The 19,262-nt window shown below is 42.4% G+C and overlaps 1 long non-coding RNA gene across 3 annotated transcripts in view; it reads left to right on the forward strand.

The window, feature by feature from the left end:
* The window catches only part of LOC123986760, a 35,829-nt gene extending 16,780 nt beyond the window's left edge, over positions 1-19,049 (forward strand). Inside the window, exons 2-5 of one of the 3 annotated variants that reach the window (XR_006828965.1) lie at positions 9,801-9,930; positions 16,101-16,147; positions 17,865-17,988; positions 18,719-19,049. This is a non-coding gene — a long non-coding RNA (uncharacterized LOC123986760). Of the gene's footprint in view, positions 1-9,800; positions 9,931-12,853; positions 13,138-16,100; positions 16,148-17,864; positions 17,989-18,718 lie in introns of those variants that run through there. The other 2 variants (XR_006828963.1, XR_006828964.1) reach the window with 2 other exon arrangements.
* The last annotated feature ends 213 nt before the right edge of the window (positions 19,050-19,262 follow it).

Here is a 19,262-nt window from a genome sequence, read left to right on the forward strand (position 1 = left end):
TCAGTGCAAGGCAGGTGGTTATGGAAGTGGGCTATAGGACTTTAAGGTTGTGATCAAAAATTTGATTCTCACTTGATTGATCTGTCTCTGCACATTTTTGACAGTCACATGCATGTGTTTTCTCATATCTAGTGTGTTTGACATCGTTTGCAAACCCTACATATGTTTTTCTTTTCTTCTGACCTAATTAAAATCCAATATGTAAAAATTTAAGGAGCAACCCTTCACTCTGCCACAAACTGGGCTTGCATGAATGACTAAGGTGACAAATGGCTGAAGTGACCATAAAGCATTGGTTTCACACCAAATAAAGACACAAGTGTTTTATACCAAATCTATGCCCTTGCCAAAGTCATTGACAGACAATAGGAAACAGTACAGTTACTGTGTTAACTTATGTTAAGGTTCAATTACACTGCAGAGGGACTCTATATAACTGTTGGAAAACTCCAGTGCAGCAGTACAGAGAAGTAATGTCAACACCAATCACAACCCATTCACACTCTGTCGTCACATATTGACGCGGGGGGAGCCTTGTAGCATCATTTATGAATTCTAAAAGCAGGTATAGGATTTAAATAATAGAAAAGTCTGAGTAAGGAGGTGGATGGGTGGCCAGAAACTGGACTTTCACCCAGGAGACACAAAACAAAGTCAACATTGATTGACATTGCATTGATAAGTTATTAAACTTATGAAAGTAAAGTCTTGTAACTAAGTTGTTATTTTAACCCAAATCATGATGTTTTCTTAAAGCTAACAAAGTAGTGTTGGTGCCTAAACCTAACCAAATTGCGATGTTTCACAATGTTAACCACTAGTTTTGTTTTGAAAGTCTTAACCGGACGTTGCATATGTATTCATGCTAACTTGACCACAGAGCCCTATACATCCAGGGGTACCCAGAGCATTAAAAAGCGACGCCATTCACTTTTTCCACTCTATTTAACCATTTTTTGCAGATGGGGTAAAAAAGCAATTTTGATTAAGTTTTATAGCTAGATTTGGGATCTAAAACCTCATCATCCCATTTCCGCACACCAGATACCTAAGCATACATTTTCCATTCATTTACCCTTGACTCACACTGTAAAAACTGTTACTTAGATCTAACTTTAAAAAAATAAGGCAACATTTTCCAACCACTTTTTGTTAGTTTAGCGAACTTCTTGATTTTTTTAAGTTGAGAAAACTCAGTAATAAACATTTTAGTATGCTAAAATATTAAGTAGTCTACAAAAAAGTGCCAAAAAATTAAGTTCAGCCATTGTCAAAATGGACAGCATTTTAACCACATCAAACTTAATTAAAATAAGTTACATTTGAAAGAAATGTTGAATCAGTTCATGTACTTATTTTCTTTAAATGTTGACCAATTAATTTTTCTGTTGTAAAAGTGCAATTTACTTCAAATGATTAGTTAGCATTAGCATAAATTTAACAAAGAAAAGAGGTATCGGTTTCCAACATTTATTAAACAGCCAATAAATGCAGTTATGCAAAATTAATGACACAATCTTCTGACCGCAGCTTATGTGTCGTGTAACACCTTCACAGCACCACCACCATGTTAATATCACAGTATTATGATAAATACTAACCTTGTGCCCCTTCGAAGGGGTGCTAAAACATTAAATCTTTCACTGTGTGTGCATGTTACTGTTTCTCCTCTTTTCCGTCGCATGTAGCAGGAAAACTAGTTAAGGTGCCAGCGGGTGGCTTTCAAAATAAAAGCACCACTAGTCAGAACAGGAAGTAAGACACTAGGGCTTAAACCAGGTAAAATACATAATAAAGCCTACTGAAATGACTGTTCAACAATAATATTTCTTCTGTAGAGCTACACATATACTGGGTTATTTACACTCCCACCAAAATTATGAGTATTTTACATAAAATGACACTACGAATAATTTTTCTATTAGGACAGAAAGTGTTCTTTAACAGTCATGGGCTTAAGAAGCCTCTAACAACAGAACTAACTTCTGCACTGGATGCTCCACCATGGAAAGTTTTCCAAGGCGCTCACCTTTCTTGTTTAGTCTCTTATATCCAAATGAGATTTTCACTCTCCTTACGAGTCCATCCTTACCTCTGACAGTCTCTAAGACCCTCGCAAGTCTCCATTCACCTCTGGGCAACAGTTTGTCTGTCCATCACAATATCACCTACTAGTAGATTCCTCATCAGCTAGTGCCAACGCTGCCTTGCGGTGATGTTGTGAAGATACTCCCGTTTCTCTGCCAGATACTGCACGTGGGGCCATCTTTTCACTCCATACAAGTCCTCTCTAGGGAAAGTGCCAGGTGGAGGCAGTGCTGCGCTGGATTTCATGTTGATCAGATGATTGGGGCTGAGTGGTTGACTATGGCCATGGCCTCATAGAGTAGAGTCCTTAGTGAAGCGTCATTGAGATGCCATCAGAAAGTGATAGAGTGGAGTTCAGAACACTCCTGACTGTCTTTATCTGTCGCTCCCACACGCCACCTGTATGACTGGAGTGGGGCGCGTTCATGACAAAGTCACACTGCCTTTCAGACAGAAACATACTCAGCCTCTGTGAATTAAGCTCTTTTAGCGCTGCCGTGAATTCATTCCTAGCACCAACAAAGTTAGTGCCTTGATCACACTGGATTTGACGGACTGCACCTCGAAGAGCAATGAAGCTTCGCAGGCCCTTGATGAAGGCGTCGGTGGACAAATCCTCTAGTATCTCAGTATGGATGACCCGTGAGCAAAAGCAGGTGAAGAGCAGTCCACATCGTTTATGCTTTTTCCGTCCTTCCGTAGTGACAAAAGGACTAAAGCAATCCATACCACAATATGTGAATGGTGGGGAGGACTCTACATGTTCCACAGGAAGATCAGCCATCCTTTGTCTCTCTGGGAGTCTCCTGAGTCTACGACACACCACATACTGGCGGATGTATGAAGCAACTGCTCTGCTCATTCCAGGAATCCAAAAGCCACTGGATTTGATGCTTTGTCTTTTCGTGATTGTGAGCTATTATCAACTTTGTCACGTGGTGCTCTTTGGGGATGACAATCGGATGCTTGAATGGGTCAGCAAGGGACGGGTGGCGGAGTCTTCCTCCCACCTTGAGGATGCTGTGTCAAGAAAAATATCAAGGTGGTTCAGTTTGTTGTGACATGGTAGTTGACTTCCTTTGTTTAACAACTGAATTTCTTTCTTGTATGCTTGACTTTGCAGATTTTGGATTATGACACGCTCAGCCCTTTCCTGTTCACTTACTGTAGTAAGAGCACTTGAAATCATTTTCTTAGCCCGTCGCAAAAGGCGCGCCACAGCCTTGATGGCTCGGGACCATGATGAAAACTTAGACAGGCGGTCGGCAAGACTCGTTGATTCTGTGGTCTTTGTTTGCAGCGTTTGTACCTTTTTTGATTTCTGGATTTCCTATGAATAGGTCCGATACTACATCCTTTGGTGTAGATATTTTCTTTTCCCAGAGGAACATGGGACCAGTGAACCAGTTTGATGTAAGCAGTTAATTTACAGTTCTCCCTGCTGGGTTTTCATCTGTAGGGACATAAAACCATTGCTGGGGAGTTGTGCTATGGTGGATCTTCTGGACCCGGTTGGCAACAAAGGTGTGAAAGCGCCGTGCATCGTTATTTATGTAGCCTAAAACTACCTTGGAGTCTGTCCAGAAGTACTCTTTCCCATTAAAAGACCCAAGCTCCTCTCTGAGCATGTTGCTGACACCGACTGAGACCACTGCTGCAGTTAATTCAAGCCTCGGTATTGTGATCAACTTTGTGGGAGAAACGCGGGCATTTCCTATGGCTAGGGAACAGTGAACGTCTCCTCTTTGGTTCCTGACTCTCAGATAAGAGCATTGCCCGTATCCGCTGGTGCTCGCATCCGAAAAGTGGTGAAGCTCTGTTTCTACAAACTCTCCAAAATTGGCAGGTATGTAACATCGAGCTATGTTTGTCTGGCAGGTGTCATCCCCGCCAACACCTTGGTGGCACATTTCCTGTAAGATCTTCTTCCCAGTGAGAACATATGGTGCAAGGAAGCCAAGGGGATTATATATGGAGGCCACAGTGGACAATATGCCTCTACGTGTCGCTGGTTGGTCTTTCAAAGTGTTGTTAAATCCGAAGCTATCTGTCTCAATGCTCCAGTGAATCCCTAATGCTCACTCTAGTGGTATGTTAGTGAAGGTCAAATCCTTTGTCTTGGCATCGATTGCACACTCTGATGAGGGTAGGCACTGTAGGACAGCATGGTTGTTTGACACAAATTTGTGAAGACGGAGACGACCTTTGGCGCATATCTCTCTTGCCTCGTGTGCCACCTGAATAGCCTCTTCCACAGTTTTTGTACTTGTGACTCAATCATCAACGTAAAAGTCTCTTGCCATGAACTGAGATCCTATGGATGCGAGTGACTGTTTTCCTTGGCTAAGTATTTCAGCCCATAGTTCGCACAGCCAGGGGATGACACTGCACCGAAGAGATGTACCTTCACTTGAAACTCTTGAGGTGGTGTGTCTGTGTCTCCCTTTTTCCACCACAGGAAGCGCAGGTAGTTGCGGTCATCCTTCTGGACATGGAACTGGTGAAACATTTTCTCTGTCGCACATGAGAGCTACGGGATGCTGTCTGAACCGTATGAGGATGCCCGTTAGGTTGTTGATCATGTCTGGGCCTGGAAGAAGGTGTTCATTTAGGCTTGTGCCGCCGTACATTGCTGAACAGTCGAACACGACGCGCAGTTTACCAGGCTTTTTAGGGTGGTATATGCCATGATGGGGAATATACCACCGTTCACCATTAGTTCCGTTTTCGTCTACCTCTTCAACATCACCTCTTTCAATGACCTCATTCATGTATGCTGTGTAGTCCTTCTTATATTTGTTATCTCTGTGAAATTTCCGTGGTAAGTGACAGCCTGATTTCAGCGAGTTTCTTGTTATCAGGTATGGTTGCTTAAAGTGCAAGGGCATTTCATAATGTCCCTCTCTTTGAGTTTGTCCAAGAAAACAAGATCCTCTTGTGAGACAGTCTTGTCGTCTGTTTTAGTGTCCTTAAAGTCTGACTCCAGGGCACTTAACACATCCAACGGCATTACAGGAGGGAGTTCCTTTACTGCGACTCTATGACACAGGCTGGATGATTCACTGGAATGCAGTCCTTTGTGTATGAAGGAGGTAGGTCAATGTGAAAGCATGAATTGCAGCCTCTCACACGAAGTCCGGAAACCCTTTCACTCTTCATGATCATGCTCTCTCCAAGCATGGTAGCAAGTTTTAGTTTCACAGGATAGGCATCTACTTGTAATTCCTTGCTTACCTCATTTTCGATGAATGTGCTGTCACTTTGAGTGTCTAATAATGCATAGACAAGCTGCTCCTGGGATGGATTTGTAGCAGAGGACACCCACACAGGGACGATCATGGAAGTGCTGCAGGACTGACCCCCTCTAGTGATGTTGAGTGGCATGGCTACTGTGGTTTCATCTGCTGCGTTTAAAGCTGTGTTCACAACAGATAAAGGCCTTTCTCTAAACTCATGTTTTCTGTAGTTTTCATCATGGAGACAGGTCGGGTGCCTTCCCTTGCACACATCACAAGTGTGGCGGTGATGACATTCCTTGGCGCCGGAGGTGACTGGGTTGCATGCTATCTCTGCTTCTACTGACACAAACTTTGTGAAATCCTCAAAAGTGGGAAACTCTTTATTTTCCATGAGGGCTGTCGTAACTCTGCGATTCCAACGGGATGCTAACCAATCAGGAACTTTCTGTGTTAGCTTTTGGTTTTCCTCACAGTCACTTAATATTTCTAGACCCTTCACATAAGGCATGGCTTGCAGGCAGGCATTTAGGAAGTCTGAGAATGCTCTTAACCCTTCTGCATCTTTGGACTGTATTTTTGGCCTGTAGCTTTGTAGGGTAGCTGATATGCTCCTCGGAGGAGATCTGGTGGTCTCCTGAAAAAGCAACACATACAAAAGAGGTGAAGATAACCATATGAAAATATTTTTGTACAAATTGATACTTTGACAAAACTAGGCTATGTTTTGATTTTTGGACAGCCAGTCTTTGATTCATTAAAATTGATTTGACTCTCTCACAGCAATTAAGCAGGAAATATAGCAGGAGATACAGACCCAGCAGTTAACATTAAAACCTGTAATGATACGTCATAAGCTAGGAAATATGCATTTATCTACATTTATTTCCATTCACTAGGGTCCAACCATTGTGAGTCTCCCGCTAAAAGGACATTCTTTCATGTGGAGTTCTTCTCTATGCCACAGGATGCTCCTGTTACCGGGCTGTCTGTGTTAAGAGTGTGGAGGAGAAGCAGGACCCGCCATCCTGCTTTGGTCAAAGCTAGTAGTAATATTAATTCATTTCGTGTAATTTTCTCCAAAGCCTGCTTCATGGTTATTTTAAGCGAGTTGTTTGAGACAAAATATCTTAACATTCATTAAAACTACATTAATAATGTTACCTGTCAACAACCAAAATGTCTCTAATGCCGTTTTTCCATTACCAGTACCAGCTCAACTCGCCTCTACCCGACTGTACTCGACTCGGTTTGGCCGTGCTCCTTAGTGATGTGCGGATTGATCCTAAAGTATCGATATTTCTGACACCAACTTTTCCTGCTCTAGGATCAATACAAGTATCGATATCTAAACTCAGTAATTTGGAGTGAGTGTGTGTTTTACCATAAGTATCTCACTGCCACCAGGATGGTCTAATTATAGGCTACTCGGTTGATAGGAACTACTTTTCCTTCCGCCTGTCAAAGTCATGCTTGCACTACAGCTCTGTGACGGAGCTTCTTTGAAGTGAGCTGCTGCAGCCCTTTACATTTCCCGCAATTGAATACTGACTGGCTGACTGTAAAAACAGTCACGTCTGGCTGTATTTTAGCTGTGAAGGTAATAATGACGCTGTGTGTGTGTGTGTGTGTGTGTGTGTGTGTAAAGACAGTGAAATACTTTGGCAACACTACAAACTTCGCTAAACATCTGACATTAAGTCTGTCACAATAGGATGATGTTATGAAGCGGCAGTTCTGAGCAGGATATTTTCATTATAATTAAAGAATATGACAGTAGTTTGATGTCTTGTCATTATGCAGCTATTATTTTGAATTGGTAAGGCTACAGCCTACTCCTTATTTCTCTCATAAATACAGAAACGGGAGGGGGGAGGTCACATTAAACTAGAAATAAAATATGTAAAAAGTGGCATTGGTATCGGCAATACTAGCCTGGGTATTACTTGGTATTGGATCGGATAGGAATTGAGTGGTATCGCACATCACTAGTGCTCCGTTTTCCATTGCAGATAGTACCCAGAGATGGCACCCTTCAATGTAGCTGGTCGTCATAGCGACTCCACACACAACTGCCGCCACGTAATGTTCAATGCAACACACACACCAGCGACCTACACACAGCTTTCTCTTGATTTAAGTTAAAAAGTGTCAACATTACTCAGAATATAAAGACAGGTAAGCCGTATGAAAACCTTACAGCTGTGTTTTTTCCTCTGCCGTTGTTGCTGCAGGGGTCTCTGTGACAGTGGGACCAGAGGGGTCTGTAACCGGGCGGTTTGGCGCAGGCTTGCCCCGTTGCCACTTGCGGAGCCCCTCAAATCCGAAAACTTTCAAGCACATTTTTGTTCCGCCATCACTTTTCGTAAAACTGTCAATATTCAAAATCTGCACAGTTGATTTCTCACCTAACAACTTCTCAGAAGTGGATTTAGTGATGAAAGGACATATGAAAACTGTAAAATATAAAACTTTCTGTTGCTGGCTTCTGTCTGGCATGCGCAATGATGATGCAGTGAATAGTGACGATTCCCTCTGACCATTCAGTAGTCTGCTGTGTTTTCACATCACATTTTTGTATCGCCTCAGCTCGCTTGGAACCTCAACGGAGGTGATAAGAAAAAAAGTACCTGGAAGCAGGTACAGGTACAACTTTTCCCCAGTGGAAAACCAAACAAAGGCGAGAAGAGTCAAGCTGGTACTATGCAGTGGTAAAGGGGGTTATTATATCAGTTAAATGTCAGTAACTAAGTAAAACTGAGTGGTTTTCTAGCATGAGAAAACGTAATATAGCCATGCAAATTTGAGTAAAATTAAACTTTTACAAGTAAAAATGGTTACTTACATATGTTTAGTGATGTATTGTCCGCAGCTCAGCTGAAAACGCTGGTCAGGTCAGCACAGCAGTTTGGTCAAGTCCGTTACAGCCGTGTGTGAGACATGCCCAGACGAGTTGTGCTGTTGCTATGGTTACTAACTGAAAAGTTGGCGTGTCCTGACGATTTACTTATGACATAGGTCCTTAAACTGAGTTTTGTGAAAAAATATTTTTTAGGAAGTACAACAAAATCAATTTTATGGTAGAAAATGGCAAGTTACTGGAACATTCACACTTTTTACTTTTCTGTAACTTAAATTTTCTTTTCCTTTCTATTTATTTGTTGAAAGAAATTTACATTTGAAAATAAAGTCGTATGGACAGGGCCATTGAAGCTGTGAATCAGCCTCCATGTAGCCAGCACATAATCTAACAGATATGACAACAAAAGTACAACTAAATGTATAGTGAATGGAAGTAGCTAAAGAGTGAACTATATGGTTTCCTTATCATCATGGTTGAGTTTCAAATGTACTGTACCGATCACTGCCAATCAAGGCTCAATAACTGTCCGACCTGCAGCCTCTCCGCTCTGTGTGTGCAGTGCGCCTCCACACACGCGCGTTTTGGATTTACAAGCACAGCGCTAGTTCAGCTAATAGCTTATTGTTACAAACAAGCTAAAGTGAAAGTCTTTAGTGACTGTTCAGCTTAGTTGCCACCTACATTAAAATATGGCATATTATACACTGAGCTGATGGTTGAGATAGACCAGCCTTCCTCTCTACCAGCAGCAGGGAGGAGGAGGACAGGAGGGACTGAGCTGTTCATTCTTTCTAAACTTCACTCAGTATGTTGTCAGGAATATGATTTATTTTACTGACATTTTAGATTTGTTTCCAGTGAGCTATTAGTGACTTTGCTGTTGTAAATCATGTTGCTGCTCTAGAAACAATTTAGTTAATAAGAAATGTTAAATTATTTTTTTTAATAATATGCAATTATTTAGTAATAAATAGGACTGATAAAAGCATCGATAAAGAACTGAACCAATAAGGATTACCAATACAAGTGTGTCAATAAAATCCTAATGATCCCAACTCGTGAGAAAATGTCAGGCCCATCTCTGTGTTCTAGTTTTAAAATCCGGCCCAATTGAATAGCCCTTCTCTACAGTGATCATAGTAATATCTTGCGACGAAATTAAACTGAATGCAGCATTGTAGACAATAGAAAAAGTCTCGTACACTAGAGCTGATACTGTTCATTAAGCCCTACAAAGAAGTGTTGTATCAAAGAATGTACTGTAACTTGAGCTAAAGTTAACAGGAATGTTTTTTTTGTATAATGTAATTTAATAAAATTATAACTAAGTTACTGAAAAGATCCTGTTACTGAAACAAATAACTGTAAGTTACTGAAACATACTAAAACATTACATTATATACTAACATTTTGAAAACTTGAACATTCCCTTTGTCTCTTTTATCCCGGATTGAATGTGTCCCTCTGACAAAACAACTGGCCCCAGCCTGGCCCCCTTAATAAAATTGGTCTAGAACCACCACTGCATTGAAGGACTTTTTACAGTGCAGTTTTCACATCTCTCACACTCAAACCTCTTTTTCCCTTTCCCTTCTCTGTCTTTCTGTATACAGAAACTGGGGGCTCCATACATCTACCCACAAAGAGACAGCTCCTCCACTTAGAGTCTCAACTCCCACCGATTCCCACCCATCTTCCCACCAGCAGACACTCGTCTCCTCTTCTCTCCTACATCCTCTAGTGGTGAGGTTTCAGATTGCAACCACTACCTTTCCAAGCGCGTACTCGTGCACATGCTCAAAATAATGAGCGAGTAGATTCCAACACAGAAACCGACACACTGGAGACGGCATCACACAAAATGCTGGAATTTTAGGCTACGTTCAGACTGTAGGCCTTAATGCTCACTTCTGATTTTTTTCCCCAGATCCAATTTTTTTTGTTTGACAGTTCACATTAGTGTTTAAATGTCGCCCATATCAGACTCCGGTGTGAACAGTCCGCGGCCTGAAAGCATGCACATAACTCATAAAAGAGCTTGCGGTCCAGTGGATTTCAGTTGTAAGACAGGGAATTTGTGAGCAGATGATAGCGAGGTAGAGGACGAAGTGAGCCTTAATAATGGCTTTTGTGGAGCTTTTTTGTTCCCCGCGACTCCGTCTACAGCAAGACTGTGACTACAGCTGCTCTAGAGTGAAGTTGCATCAATTCTGACCTGAGTGTCCAGACTCAGGTTGCATTTAAATAGGTCTTGGGTCTCATTTATAAACAGTGCGTATGTACAAAACAGGGCTGGAAACGTGCGTACGCCACTTCCCAAGCAAAAGTTGTGATCTATAAAAAAACAAACTTGACGGGAAAATGTGCAATGTGTAAGTAAACTCTGAACCATGTGTACGCACATAAAGAGGAGAAATGAGAAGAAATGAGAAACGACGACTCACATGGCAAAAGGATGAATTGGTTTGAAATGAATAGGCCTACTATTGTGTAAAATAAATCGAAATATTATCACTGAGTATTATAGGCTTAAAGCCTTTCCGAATAAACAAACACCTGTTTGACTTTCCCTGAAGTGCGTAAAAAACACACAATTTAAGATCATTTGCAGCGCACAAAAAGATCCAGATTTAGGATAATAAACACAAACGGAGATTCTGTTTCGAACGCCTGAAATATTTTGTACAGTTTAATTCGGAATCATATTAATTAATACTGGCATGCAGCACAATTTATTCTCATAAATAAGGTGAACAGGAGGACAAATTACATTTCAATTGATTCACATTTTCAGTGCGTCAGTCAAGCAAATGCGAGACCATAGTTTCATATCGCCTTTTGTAATCAGATGTTCGTTGCCTTTTTGAGGCTAAGGCTATGCGCCAGCGTGTAGATGTGATGCACTGCTTGGCGTTACGGACAGTATAACACTATTTTATTAAAGAAATATTCGTCATCGTCTTGCGTGTGTGTCCCAAGCCCGTTCTCATCTCAGGGCGTCATATACCGACAATTTGAGAAAGACTGACAAAGCGTAGGCTCTGGGGCGTCCCGTAGTAGTTAGCTAGCTAGCTATGTTCGTGATAACGGTGTTGACAGCCCCCTGAAGCCCCTACCCTTACCACAACCATCAGAAGTTTTAGTACCTAAACCTAAGTCACTGAATGTATGCATGTCGACCGGCTAACCCTATAGCTGCGCACATCGGCCGTGAGGTAGGGTTAGCCTCCCTTGTGTTGCTGCAACGTAGGAAACGGGGGCGTTTCATAGGGACGCTGAAGGGTACCTTTAGCATAAAATCCTTATGCTTTGAGATGAGAACGTGTTGGTGTCCCTCTCCAGCCAGTGACGTCACTACTCAGGAGGGATGCCTCTTCCGATAGATTGGTTATAAAGGGTTGGAGCTCCAGTGCCCCCTTTCCTCCGGTGCACAAGCGCTGTGTGAAAGTGCGGTTTTTTTACCCACCAAACAACATGCTTCAGCTTCATCAAAAGGAGCCTCAGTGTCACATTGAGTTAAATTTCAGCTTATCCGTCAGAATTTGCGTCCTTTTTTTCATGCAGTCAGGATGTATTAATATTAGTGAGGGGCGTTTCACTGACCATTTATAGGCCATTGAGCTCCCTCACATGTGCCACATTTCAAGTTGATTGTGATTTATAAAGGGAACTTGCTTACAAGTGTGCATACGCACGGTTTTATAAGTCGGAATATTTTTTGACGCCATTTTTGGCTTTTGGCCGCACGTGCACTTTTAGTGAGATTTCTACGCAGTTTTCTAAATGAGACCCCCGATCTGTATCGGATTTTGACCACATATGGAAGTGGCCAAATTCCGAACTAGAAAAGATCAGATTCCATGTGACTTGGCCTGTTCACACATTAAATGATCAGATCTGAGTCACATATGGGCAAAAAAAATTGGATTGTGGTCACATTGGCCTGCAGTCTGAATGCAGCCTTAGGCAAACTCCCACTGCAACTTTACAGTAATATTTTTATCAGCTTGACGTTAAACTAAAGCTCGTTGAATGAAATCAGTACATTGACTGCATCAAGCCAACATGATATGTCTGCATTAGCTAGCATCCTGGCTTTTCAATAACTATTTGTGTATCTTTCATTGGGCAGGCTCAGCAAAGTCGGCATAGCTAAATTTGCCGACTTTCCCCAACTATTGTTTTGGGCCCCCCCCGCACCTCCTGAAGGAATGACTAAAATAAATATAATTAGGCGGATGGAATTGCGGAATTTGACGATAAAAATTTTATTAACTGTGAAATGCAATATATCGTGGAATCTCCCAAAACGTTGATGCAATTTATAAAAATCTGCATTTTTCTTGGCATACATGTTATACCCATCTTTATAAAGTGAGTTATTCATTGTTATCAGGTTTCAAACAACGTTCTTAGTCATGCAACATGTATAAGTTTTTTTTCCTACTATTTTAAGTCAAAGCGTTTTATCTTTTTCTGAAATGCCTTTGGGCACCACAGCAGGGAGAAGAGGAAGAAGATTCATCAGTTTACTCCAAAAATAACAGTTTTCCTCCACCCTTGCGTACCCAGTTATTGTAAGAAAAGTGATGTACTGATGGCTGTCAAATCTTGGTGGGAAAGGTTCCTCCCACGTCATGACAAAATGTCCTTTATCTTAATACAGCACACTGGACGGGTTGGAACTAAGAAGAACTCAACCCACGTAATGAGTCTTTTGATCTAGCCTCCTGAGAAATCATTTAGGCCAGTGGTTCATTCATGTGTCCCTATATATTATGGTTGTTTGGAGAGTATCATAACAGTAGCAGCTGCAGGATGTCAATCAGAAAAGACTCTGAGGAAGTGTCTAATTGTGAGCTGTGAAACTATGTGTTGTAAAAGCAATAGCATAACTGCAGCCATTATTGTAACATCACTGTCATCGCTGTTCCCACTGTCAGGTGTCAGTAGCACCTAGGAATAAAATTTACCATCAACAGTTGATGCCTATATTGACCTATGTGCACAAATTGCTTGCTTTAAAGCTCTGGATCTCATTGCACTAAATTAACACAAGATGTCTTCCATGTACTTTAAACTAATTTCACTGACAGTAACTATTTAGTAGTGAACCTTGTGACTTGTTTTAAGGTCGCCCTGTTGTCATCTGTCACATGACAATGGGGGTACTTTGCGTCGCACTTGAGTCTTCCTCCACAGACAGAGAACTTAAATTTCCTCTCAGAGCTAATAGAAATTTAACTCTGCCCATAACTCCGCTGAGTCCTCGAGGCTCAACACTAGGCAGGGCCCTGGAGGAAATGGCTTCAGATGTCATTTACTTTACTGTTCTCGTCTTATCTTTTTCATTTCTTCCCCCTTCCCTGCTCCCATATCTTTTCATGATGTTTGCTGTCATTGGCAGTGGCTTGAGTGGCCACGTCGCAGAAATATTGATTTATTCCCTCCCTTTATTCCTTTTCCCCCCTCCACTTCAACCCCCTCCTCCTTCTCCTTCCTTGTGTTGCATCTGAGGCTCAGGGGTTGACGCACAACCAACACACTTCACTGGCAGCTCATCCCGCTTCATTCTTTCGCTCCTTCCCTTTTTTTGTTCTTCTGTCTCCCGATTTCTTTTCCCTGAGACTCGATTCTGACGTCACGTTGTGGCTTTGCTGTCTTCGAAAGCACTCTCCATTATGGAGTAGCTGAGAGTAGGTGTAGGGGGTATGGTGGGGTGGGGGAGTTTTTCCTCTGCCATCACTTCACTGTATTCTTCCCTACATCCATCAAAGCAGCACAGGCCCGTGTTCAGGCACTTGGCTCGCTGTCGACCTCAGCCACTGACGACTCATTCCCCCTGACAACACACAAATAACTATAAACTTTTGCTATTAGTGAGGTCGCCGCAAAGTGAAATGTCTTTTCCTCAGAGTGTTGACACAGATCTTCTTCTCTGCAAGAGAGAAAAGTGACCAGGATTCCCAATCTTTGTTTCAAGTGAAAAAGCAAAAGAGGCTGTTAAAATTATTTTTCTGCTGCAGTACATTCTAGTGGTGGACCAATATGGGTTTTGCAGTGGCTGATCTCAAAATGACAGATATCGGCCCAATTAATCTGCTGTCTGATTAATCGGTCTATCACTAGTACATTGTGTTCATATTGGCTATGAAGTGGCATTTCACAAATTTCAGAAGAACGACACATTTCCTTAATTCTTTAAGATGAATTATATATTTAACAATAGGTGGATTGTTCCAACATTATTTGATATATTATTAAATCTTTTAGGAAGTGAGTTGAATTGAAAATGGCCAGAAGTGACTAATTCAGCTATCATCACCTAAGCTATGGAAAACAACACTAGCTTTGTACCACTCCCTGGCATCTCTTGTACTCTCTTGGACCACAATGGACTTGGAGCCTACAAGGCTTCTCGTTCATTATTGTAGGAAGGGGGATAAGGACCCTTTTATGACCCTTGATAAAGTGCACAAAAAGGGTAAATATGTCAATCTGTCTTTGTCTCTCATACCCCATCGGTCTGATTTTCATAGTGTCTTTTCTAAAGGTTGATTGACAACAGCCACTAAAGAAAATGCTAAGATCTGGGAACACAGCGTTTTTACATGACAGTCCAATAGGGGAAAAAACACATTAAAAACACTTGAGGTGAGGTAATTGAAAATGTCAGCAATAATCTGTCGTTGCACTGGAAAACTGTCACAACCGTGACAAGTACTACAGGTTAACATTAGCCAGTAAGTCAGTCTGTAAACTGTGATGGATGTTTACAATGAGCAGTATGGGTAATGATTTTACCATTTACTTTTGTTTTCCCTTTTAAATAAATTTGGCTAGCCCAAGTGAACACTGCAATTTCAATGATATTCCCTCCATAACCCTTCACATCATGCTAGCCCTTAGGAGACCAGGGGCGAATGCAACTCTACTCCATGCTCAAAAATACATATCAGTTGCCATGACTGCTTTGTTTGATTACTAATGTGTATTGAAAATAATGTCTTCCCACCAAACAGATGCCCAGAGTCTGCTGCTGAAGAGGACATTAGCATTGTTGCTTTACTAGCTCCCATTAGCAGTAAACAAATGCACCTGTCTCTGTTTACCATCTCTGCTATATTGCCTCTGACAACGCACCGACGCCAAGTCATAAACACAGAGGAGGAGCAATTCATCTTTATTGCATGTAATCATTCTAAACATCCACATGGGCTATCTGTCCCTCTAAGACAGGTAGGGAGGTAGCCAAATAATATCCCCCCTGTGGCTGAGGTTCATCATTTCGCCTGAGTGATCCCGTTGGTCCAGAAGTATGTCAAGTTTACCATGTGGGTTTATAGTTAGTGTTTTTATCTCTTTCTGTTGAAGTTGCCTATGTGGCATTCACCATGTTAACAGCAGGTGATGTACTACGTGTGATATAATGGCTTTTATTAGTGAGCATGATTAAAGTCAGCCGGGAGGGGGAACGGGCAGGTGCTGGGCTGATGAGCAGAGTGACAGTGTTAATAGACTGAGGCTCCAGGGAGGTGGCCCCCGTTTGCAGCACCAATCTGTCTTGATTTTTGCACATTGCCTTCTTCAATTACACTAAGTGTTTAGCTCTAGTCACTGGCAACCTCGGCATGCATACACCGTCGCTGGGGATACAGGAGCATACCGTACATTACGCAGAGTACATTATGCATGTCGTGCTATCGTTTTGAAATGTTATCAAGTCACACTCTAACTTTTTTCCCCCCTGAATTTGTTAGCAGCAGTGACTACAGTTCTCTGATTGGATATGTGCTAGCCTCTAATCTGTAGGAGCTGCTGCCCTATCTCTAAGATGTGTCCATGCTCTTCGCTCAGCGAGAAGAGAGAGATGATGCAGAGATAAGACATTGAGGGATACTCTTTCTTCACAGGGACACAGAGGGAATTAAAGGTGTCCTCTCCCACCTGGAAAAAAAAGGTTATTATCTTCATCCCCTAGCCTCTTCAGCTGACACCACGCAGCACCTTTACTCAAGATAAGACCTAATCTGGACTCTTGCTTATGTCTTTATTTACTTGTGTCAAGGTTATGAGCTACAGCACACCAAACATGCTGTCCCTATTCAGTCAAACCTGACAACAGTGAGGAAAACAAATTGATGCTGTCTATGTATTATGTGAGTGTATTATAAGGTTACTGTTCAAAGTAAACACCAACCTGCTGTTTGGTTTCAAAAGCCTCTTGAATTCAGGTTATCGACTTTTGCAAAGTGAAAGCAAGGGGAATGCAACTGCACATTAATTAAGGACATGGCGTCGGAGCTGAATTCTCCAGTGAAACTAATGTAAATTAAGAGTATATTTGCGAGTGACAGAATGAGAAAGACATCAGCAGTCTTTTGACGATTCTTTGTTCAAGCACCGAATGATCTTGGATTCGTCTTGACACAATGAACAACCATCGAGAGAACAGCTGTCAACAGAAATGTACATTCTACCAGGTACCGATACATATGAACCAAAATGGCCTAAGCAGCAAGTTGTCTTCTGTCTTAGAGTGAATGTGGGTTCCTCCTCAGGAGAGAGTGGCTTGTTATGTGGGATGCTGATGACAGGCAGTGAATCTAAATTCCTATAGATTGTTTCTATAACCTTTCTCAACTGAGGAATAACAGAGACGTGATCCCAGCACCACTGCTCTTTAGATTGCTCCCTTGCTGTCACTTGACACAAATAAGACAGTGACGCCTGGGATGTGGCACTGCTTACCTCTGCATCGAGCGGGGGGAACGTGCCATCTTTTGACCCCCTGATGCATTTCAGAAAAGGTCAAGCTGACAGTCGTCATCTCATCAATCCGCTGTTGTGACTCTGTCAATCTTCCCTGGGACCCCTCCGGAGGTGGGGTGGTGGGTGGAGAGCATTAGAGAACAAATTTACCCATTCTGATTCTTCACCACCCACCCTTTGTTTGCCTTAGAGAGATGGACGGGTGGTGGTGGGGGGGGGGTTGACCTTCGTGACCACCTTATCTTGTGGAAAGGTCACAGCAAGGCCTCTCGAAAATCAGAGGGGTGGGGAGGATCGATCTGGAGGCTTTCTTTTATTTATCTCAGTAGACATGCTGCTCCTGGTGTTCTTCCAGGCCAATGGTGAGGGGGAGAGATAACGATCTATTAGTGTTGCAGATATCCTCCTCCTTACCTCTCTCCCCCTGCAGCCCCCTCTGTCCCTTGCCTTCCCTGTCAGACACCCTAACTCTATAGAGGGCCCTGGCCCCGAGCCAGAGGCATTTGGTGGAATGAAACTTGGAGGTCATCGGAATGAGATGGTTGACATCCCGGGGTCAACACGATCAAGCCATGTCATTGCTTAATACAGTGTATGGAAGGGTGAGAAATCAGGCCGCCCTGATAGAGGCTGCAGAGCTATTAGAACTGTAAGAGCAAGTGTGTGTGTGGATGTGGGGGGGATCACATACACTTTTCTGTCCTGTCCCCTTTGACTTTTGCAGTGCAGTGTATTAATGGCCCGCTCTTATCACCATTTATCATTTGAACAGTGCAATATATAGGAAGTGGTTGCATCAGTAGAGGGAAAACAAAGGCAAGATAGAGATGTTACACAGTGAGATGATTGTGTCGCTGAGAGCTTGGATGATTTAATTAAAGAGTTTTCCATTCCGCTGTTTTCAGGTCTGCGTTTTCTTTGGAGATGGAAAAGGAAACAAATGACTCATTGACATTGCTGCTGACTCACACATAGCTCAAGATGTCTTAAGTCCCTAGCACTGATGATATTCATGCAGCACACACAAATGTGAGTGCACAAACACACAATCACAAGTCTACTTTTATTTACCAAAACACCACTTTAGTATGCACATAACACTTTGGCACGTAGTAAAACCTCCCCACCCAAACATGCTCCGAATATTTCTCTATTACCCCACCATCATGGTCAATTAGGCCCCACTTTCTCCACCTTTTATCTCCTTAACCAGGGTCCTCATCTGCTGCTTGTGTCACAGGGCCTTCAGATAAATAATTCAGCAGAGGGAATGGGGAGGGGGTGGGATTTACAGCTCCTATCTTACCCAGTTAGGCCGTAAATTCTGAATGAGGGGAAACAGGAGAATATAGTAGAGGATAAGAGAAAAAGGGAGAAGGCGAAGGGAGATGAGGGAGGAGAAGGGCTGTGGGGAAGTGGTCCCCTGGGGGCCATAGTCTCACACAGGCAACATCATAAAGTCACCATTAGAATGCTGTATTTATAACAGTGGGTTTGCCTCGGGCTGTGGCTGTGATACTGAGTCCTCCCTCCCTCCAAACACACATGCACATACACACACACACACACACGCTGTCTCTCTCACTCCGTCTCTATGGAACACAATAATCACACAAGTATATCCCCCCCCACACGCACACACAAGCACACACAAACACACACACACAGCACCTATATCCACATGATGATGTCTTTTTTCCTCTGTATTAGTGGAGTCTCTTCATAAAACACACACTGTGTCCCTATATATGGTGTTCAGCAGGGCGCCGGCATCTCAGAATATCAATGGCTTAATGAGGCGAGGGCTCTTTCTGATGTGCCGCAACATTGACTCTTTGAGGGGAACACGGCGAGTGAAGCGACTCTGTGAAGAGATAACAACGACCCCCGATGGACTGTTGGCCATCTCGGAGCATGCTCAGTAGTGCCTGACATAATGGCTGCCTGTAATGATATAAGACATGTCTGTGTATGAGGATCCTTACGCCTTTTGTCAACGCTGTATCATAACATTTGAAAGGCTACTGAGGGGTTTTGCTTTAGGGTTATTCTTGTTCAAGATCTAATAAATTGAACTGATTTTCAGTCTTTATACTTCTTGGATCATTTATGGCATCGTCTTTTTTCCTTCTTGCATTATCCTTGGGCAATTTGCTGCTCTGTCACAGCAATTTGAATCAGATCTATTAAATTGACGCTGTTAAAGACATATGATCCATGGCCACATCCACTCATGAATTCCTGCAAAATTACGGCTAATTTAAAAATTTTCAATCGATACACATGGGTAGAATATATATATA

The sequence above is a fragment of the Micropterus dolomieu genome, linkage group LG18, assembly GCF_021292245.1.
Source record: "Micropterus dolomieu isolate WLL.071019.BEF.003 ecotype Adirondacks linkage group LG18, ASM2129224v1, whole genome shotgun sequence".
NCBI classification, from domain to species: Eukaryota; Metazoa; Chordata; class Actinopteri; order Centrarchiformes; family Centrarchidae; genus Micropterus; species Micropterus dolomieu.